The sequence below is a fragment of the Micropterus salmoides genome, unplaced genomic scaffold (assembly GCF_014851395.1).
Source record: "Micropterus salmoides isolate LMB-PRFRI ecotype aquatic unplaced genomic scaffold, ASM1485139v1 Ms_hic_scaffold_961, whole genome shotgun sequence".
In the NCBI taxonomy this organism is placed as follows: domain Eukaryota; kingdom Metazoa; phylum Chordata; class Actinopteri; order Centrarchiformes; family Centrarchidae; genus Micropterus; species Micropterus salmoides.
The window spans coordinates 1-6,073 of NW_024044750.1; the positions used below are offsets into that span (position 1 = coordinate 1).

At 39.7% G+C, this 6,073-nt stretch overlaps 1 long non-coding RNA gene across 1 annotated transcript; it reads right to left on the reverse strand.

The window, feature by feature from the left end:
- Positions 1 to 709: 709 nt before the first annotated feature.
- On the reverse strand, positions 710 to 4,617 carry LOC119896362. The gene is made up of 3 exons (XR_005443207.1): positions 4,434 to 4,617; positions 4,216 to 4,319; positions 710 to 1,226 (listed from the first exon to the last, which is right to left on the reverse strand). It is a non-coding gene; the product is annotated as an uncharacterized LOC119896362 (long non-coding RNA).
- Positions 4,618 to 6,073: the final 1,456 nt, after the last annotated feature.

The following is a 6,073-nucleotide window of genomic DNA, read 5'->3' on the forward strand; positions in this document are numbered from 1 at the left end:
AGTATTTAGATGAACATAAAAAGATTCAACAATTAAGACATAAACTGAACAAATTTCCACAGACATGTGAGCAACAGAAATGGAAAAATGTGTCCCTAAAAAAAGGGGCGTCAAAATCGAAAGTATCAATCGGTATCTGGTGTGGCCCTGTGGTTCTGTGCAGGTGTTGTTACATGTGGTCTGCCACTGCGAGGACTATCAGCTGTCCTTCCTGTATCCCTGTAGTGCTTTCTTAGCTGTCTCACAGTACAGACATTGCAATTTACTGCCCAGGCAGCATGCCTCCTTGCAGCACGCCTAAGGCACATAAATGAGAAGGGACCCTGCACATCTTTCTTTTGGTGTTTTTTAAAGTCAGTAGAAAGGTTTATTTAGTGTTGTTATTTTTTATAGCTGTGTCCTTAATCGCCTACTGTCAGCATGCTGTTAGGGTCTTAATGGCAATTCCACAGGTGCATGTTTGTTGATTGTTTATGGTTTACTGAATAAGCATGAAAAACATTGTTTACACCCTTTACAGTAAAGTCCTTATGATATTTACAGAATTACCTTTAAAATACAGTGTCCTGAAAAAGGGATGTTTATTTTTTATGCTGAGTTCATATTAAAAGACACCATAATGCCCCCACATAAATTAGAAATCGGGCAGCAGGGGGCACCACACAAACAACATTTGAAAATACCATGAGCCTTATAACACTTCAAAGATGGTTTTATTCTCATTGATTCCAGGTTGGACTGTCAAGCTTAATTTAGAGTCAGTACACCATGATAAGTCAAAAACCTGACGCCAGATCAGTTGGTTGCCCACTGCTGAGGCCGCAGAGGTTTTTCATGCTGAGGTTCTGGATATTTCTGAACCATTTAGATAGAAATATGCACAAATGCAGTGAGCAGAGGTTCATGCTCCTTGCGGGCTTCTAGCTACAAAGGAACAAAGGCTGATGGTGGCATGATGAATTCTACGATACTGATAAAAATCTACTTTCATAAAAATGTACAAAAGAAAAAAGACAGAATCACACTGAAACTACAGTGAAACCTGTCTGACAGGACTCTGACGGGTGAGAGCTGTTGAAGGAGCGCTCAATGAGATACAGTGAGGGAGAAACTGCAAAGGAAGACAAAGCAAACCTACATGCACGCTGGATGACAGCGCTGGGAAGGGAGGTTTTCTGAGGTAAAGGAGTCATCCTTTTTCACACAGTGTCATGCTGAAACCAAACCTGTCAGAAAGAGAGAAAAGAGTACAAAAAATTGCACACTGCAGCAGCTTCTTACTGACAACAAAGATACCAAAGACAAACTAAAAATGTATTCTTGAAGGGAGGGGGATCTACCAAGAAATGCAGAAAAATATGACTAATTACCTCTAATCATTAGAAATAAATGCATGCATCATTGCCTGTCACAGCGTGATGTGGGGTGTCCACATCACGCTGTGACAGGCAATGATGCATGTAATGTAATTAAATAATATTTAACTTGTTAAGTGTTCAGTCAAAAAAAATAGAGCAATTACCTAACAGCCTTCAGTGAGAAACAGAAAGTTAAAAGTTAAGTAACCAATATTTTTGTTGAAATTAGTAATTGAAGTGGATTAGTCATCTCATTTCATGCTCATTTTAAGAAGCGGGAGCTCTGAGGTCACACTCCTGGAAGAAAAAAAGGCAGACTGACAAGGATTTTAAGTTAAATCAATTAGCTTGACTTTATGTGTAACCTCCCCAAAATTACTTGTGGAATAAAGTGGGACACTGTGAGAAAGGAAGCTGCACAGTGAGAGGAGATGAGAGGCAAAGCAGTTGATTTAGCAGTTTTTTTAATAAGATAAGATGAAGCTTTAACTGATTTTTGGAGTTTTCTATGATTAGACACTAACTGTGTGTTTTGGACCTCATACATAAAAAAATACTCAAGAGTCAACTCTAGCTGCTCTGTAAAGCTGCACTGAGGCACAGCTAAATGCTAGCATGAGACATGTTCACAATGACAATGCTAACATCCTATACAACATAGTTTAGCATGTTAGCATGCTAACATTAGCTAATTAGCAGTAAACAAAAAGTACAGCTGAGGCTGATGGGATTGTTAGTTTTGCATGTATTTCGTCATGAACCAAAGTTTAAACTTAAATCTGACCTGATGACTATAGTGCCTTAATCTTGAGGAATCACTCAAGGTTCATCCTGAAGAGGATATGAATATGTGCAGCCTGCTAAATTTTATGATAATCCATCCAGTAGCACCATTTCAGTCAAAACCACAAATGTGATCTTGTTGGTGGTGTAAAAGTAAGAGGATCATTAAAGTCTTTATGATTCAGACAGAATTAGCTATTAGCTCCAGACTCTAGGAACCATGAATAGTTGCTGAGATTTTTAAGTCTTGACAAAAGTGGTGGGCCTAACGATGAACAGACCGACATTGCCATCCATAACGCCATGCCGCTAGCATGGCTAAATATAACCAGAAAAAGCAAGAGGCTTATGATTAGCATTCCAACACTAGAGGCTGTTGTGGTAGAAAATGTGGGAGTCAGAGTTTTATCATATTCATTTACTCCCCACTGCTCTGCCACTTGCTCTACAAACACACCCACACACTGCAAAAGAGATACTGTTAAAGTAAAAATGGCGGTAGTGATTATTATTTTCCCAACAGACAAAGCTAGTGGGAGGTAGTGGGACGTATTGATACAGGTGCGTTGATTCACTGATTAAAGTTAATTAAACCCTTTCTCAATGAAAAGCTTTGGTGTTCTGCTGTCTACCTGACCTCCAAATTTAATAAATAAAGAGCAAAAAAGTGCAGCATAAGGGCTGTTTGCACTACAGAAATGAGACAGTAGAGCAGACAGACAGAAAAGGAAGTCCTCCTCACTGACCTTCACTCAACCTTAAACACAGGGAAGGAAATTACACCAGCCACCAGCCAAACTCTTGACCATGGGTGACAGGCAACTGGCCAGAAATCATTTTAAATTTTCTAAAATATTCTGAAAGCACACTCACCTTTTCAGAAATAGTACACTAGAGTTGCATTAATTTGAAACCACATCATTTGTACTTACTGTGTTTTACACATCCAAGTCTATTTGCAGGTCTTGGGGAGTACTACAGCATACTGTATGTGAATAAACTTGTGGAAAGCCTTTTGTGGCTCCAGGGCAAAGTGCGTGCCTCAAGTGATGTCACTTGAGTGAGTGTCGGTTGGAGCGCAACACTACAAGTTTAAAAAAGAAAACAATCTTGGCATGTGGAGTAAGAAAGAAGTGAGCTTACCAGACCTCTTTAGCCCGCTCCTTATCTCTGCTTGAGGCTAGCAGCTTGAGGCTACATTAGCCACTACTATACAGGCTGTGCCATAATTTTAGTATAAGTTTCAGTTATGTGGCTTGTTTGTCCCTATACCACAGACCTATCAGGACAGACTTTTTACCCAATCCCTCGTTTCTCACATTTCTCTGGCACGTGTAACCTATAGCACTTTTAAGGCACATAATACAGTAACTTTCAGACTGGAAAATCCACTCGTTATTCTGTTGAGTTTTCTCATCTAAAATCAGCACTTAGCATGACAAAAAAAACAGTTAAAATAATGTCCATGTAGAGGATGAATGTAACCTATCAGCTGATTTGGCCTGTGAATGAAGCTTGCTTGTTTCTTGTCTCGCTCGGAGAGATAAAGGAGAGAAAGTGGCAGACAAGCCCATTATTCCTTAGAGGACAAAATTGGAGGCTTGGGACAAAGATGATGGCGGTAGTGCGGCCTCAAGGACAGATTTTTAAAAAGGCGGGGGGGTTTGGGGCTCCTGCTTGTTTACCATCGACTGACTGTTTTGAACAGGTTCAGACTGAAATAAGAGGGGAACAAAACCTGCTTCTTCTAGTTTAACAGAGTATATGATTGATTTGTGAGAGAGAGTAGGACGTTTATTAGTTGTACTGACCTTTGCTCCAAAGGCAGCAAGGATCTCCTAATTTTATCTAGTAATTTATCATTTTATAATTGATCAGTTTATTATTTCATCTTCTTTCTGGCATTCAGCATGTTTTGTCAGGATACGTTGCTTTCTTAATGACCCTGAGTCAATATTGTGCAAAAAAAAAAACCTAACAAAAATATTATAGCAGAATTTGACAAACGTCTTTTACTCTAAGCCTGCTCTTGTTAAGGTCAGAGGCTTGCAGGCAATCAATACTTGGCAGTTACCTCTCAATCTATCGCTCTGGAGCCCAATCAGCCAAGCACCTGGCCCGATGCACTTGATGGCTTGAAGCAAAGGACGACAGAAAGGTGAACAGCTAACTCTACAGCTGAAAAATAAGACATGGACTGATTATAGAGAGAGAAGAAAATGCATGAGCACATGTTTTATAATTGCGAGTAAGAGGGGAAGACAAGGAGAGGACAAAAAGGATTACAGTCACCTCTTCTATTATCACAATGACTGCAGCGTCCTCCAGTCGTGCCTGATAGAGAATCTGGCTCAGCTCTGAGCTCCATAACACACTGGCATCTGTACTGTTAGCTACCACACACACATACACAATAAAACAACAGCTCAAAGACTTCATGTGTTTGAGTTTAGCTGTAGTCTGAAGAGAAGCTGAAAAGACATGACTTCTTTTCACTGGGCTCCATTCAAACCACGTTAATCATTCATTTCCACTGGTAATCATGAAAACAACAACATTTTCTTTGTGTTCAGAGGTTATTGTTTGTGACACAGTGCGGTCTATTCATGATAGCTGTGACTGCAGTCCTAGCATGCACCGGCCTGCAGCCAGTGTGTGTGGAGCGCTGCTGTGGGCAAAACAGGAGAGAATAATTAAAGAAAAGATGAGGGAGGGAGAAGAAGTGTAAAAAGAGAAAAGGTTTTAAGCCACACCAGCAATGTGGCTCTGGGGATGTTGGTCAGTCCATGACTTTGGTTTAGACAGAAACATCACAACAACTGATTGATTCTTGTCATTTATGACCACATACCTGCAAAAATAATGACATTCTCATCACACCCTCACCTGTCCAAAGTGCTATTAGCTTTAGTCAGCATGCTAACATGCTTATCTAAGTTGATAAACATGGTAAACATTATACCTGCTCATCAGCTCATTAGCATGTCACTGTGAACATTTTAGCAGCATGTTAGCAGCTCAGGTGGTTTTACCCTCCACCACACTCACTTTTATACTGTTTACCATTATATATTAATTCAGTGTGATTCAGTTTTTTGATCACTTAACGTGAAAGGTGGAAACAGCTAGCCTGGCTCTGTCCAAAGTTCAAAAATAATTCTACTAGCACCTCTAAAGCTCACTGATTAACGCATTGCATATTTCATTTAATTATTTTTATTAACTACATAAACGGGAATGTGAAAAAGACAAGTTGTGGTTTTCTTTTTTATCCGTCCACCTTCTGTGTATTGTCTCCAGCTATAATGCAGGTCACCAGAAAAGCCTGTTGAGTACAGTAGATGTGTCGATGCTAATACTAAACCTGGAACCTAAATGACTCAAAAAAACAAAAACTGCACTTTGCTCTTGTTTGTAAAAAATAGTTACAGCAAGTAACTCTTCTAGTTTTATCATTTGTGTTTGGATTAAACTAACAACATGTTAATTAGTGAGCTTTAGATGTACTGGTTGCCAGAGCTAAGCTAACTGTTTCTCCCTGCTGCTCTGTTTTTATGCTAAACTAAGCTAAGCTATAATCACCTCCCCGTTCCAGCTCTGTACTTAAAGCACAGACATGAGTGTGTGAATATCAATCTTATCATCTAACTCTTGGATTTTACAATAAAATGCTCTATACCTTTGAATACTCACATACTGAATCAAAATGCTGATTGTTAGTCCTCTTCTATTTAAACATGCAAACACTTTGTTAGCTCATAAGTTTCTTCCATTGTTTTATTACGATAGGGCGCTGCCTCTCAGTCTTGCTGTAGATTTGCCACGGTGGCCACTCACAGTGGGAACTGCAGCAAAAACATTCCCCTTGACCACCATTGTAAAGGACACATTGGTAAAACTGTTGCCAGGACACCTCCAACAGCAAAGACGGT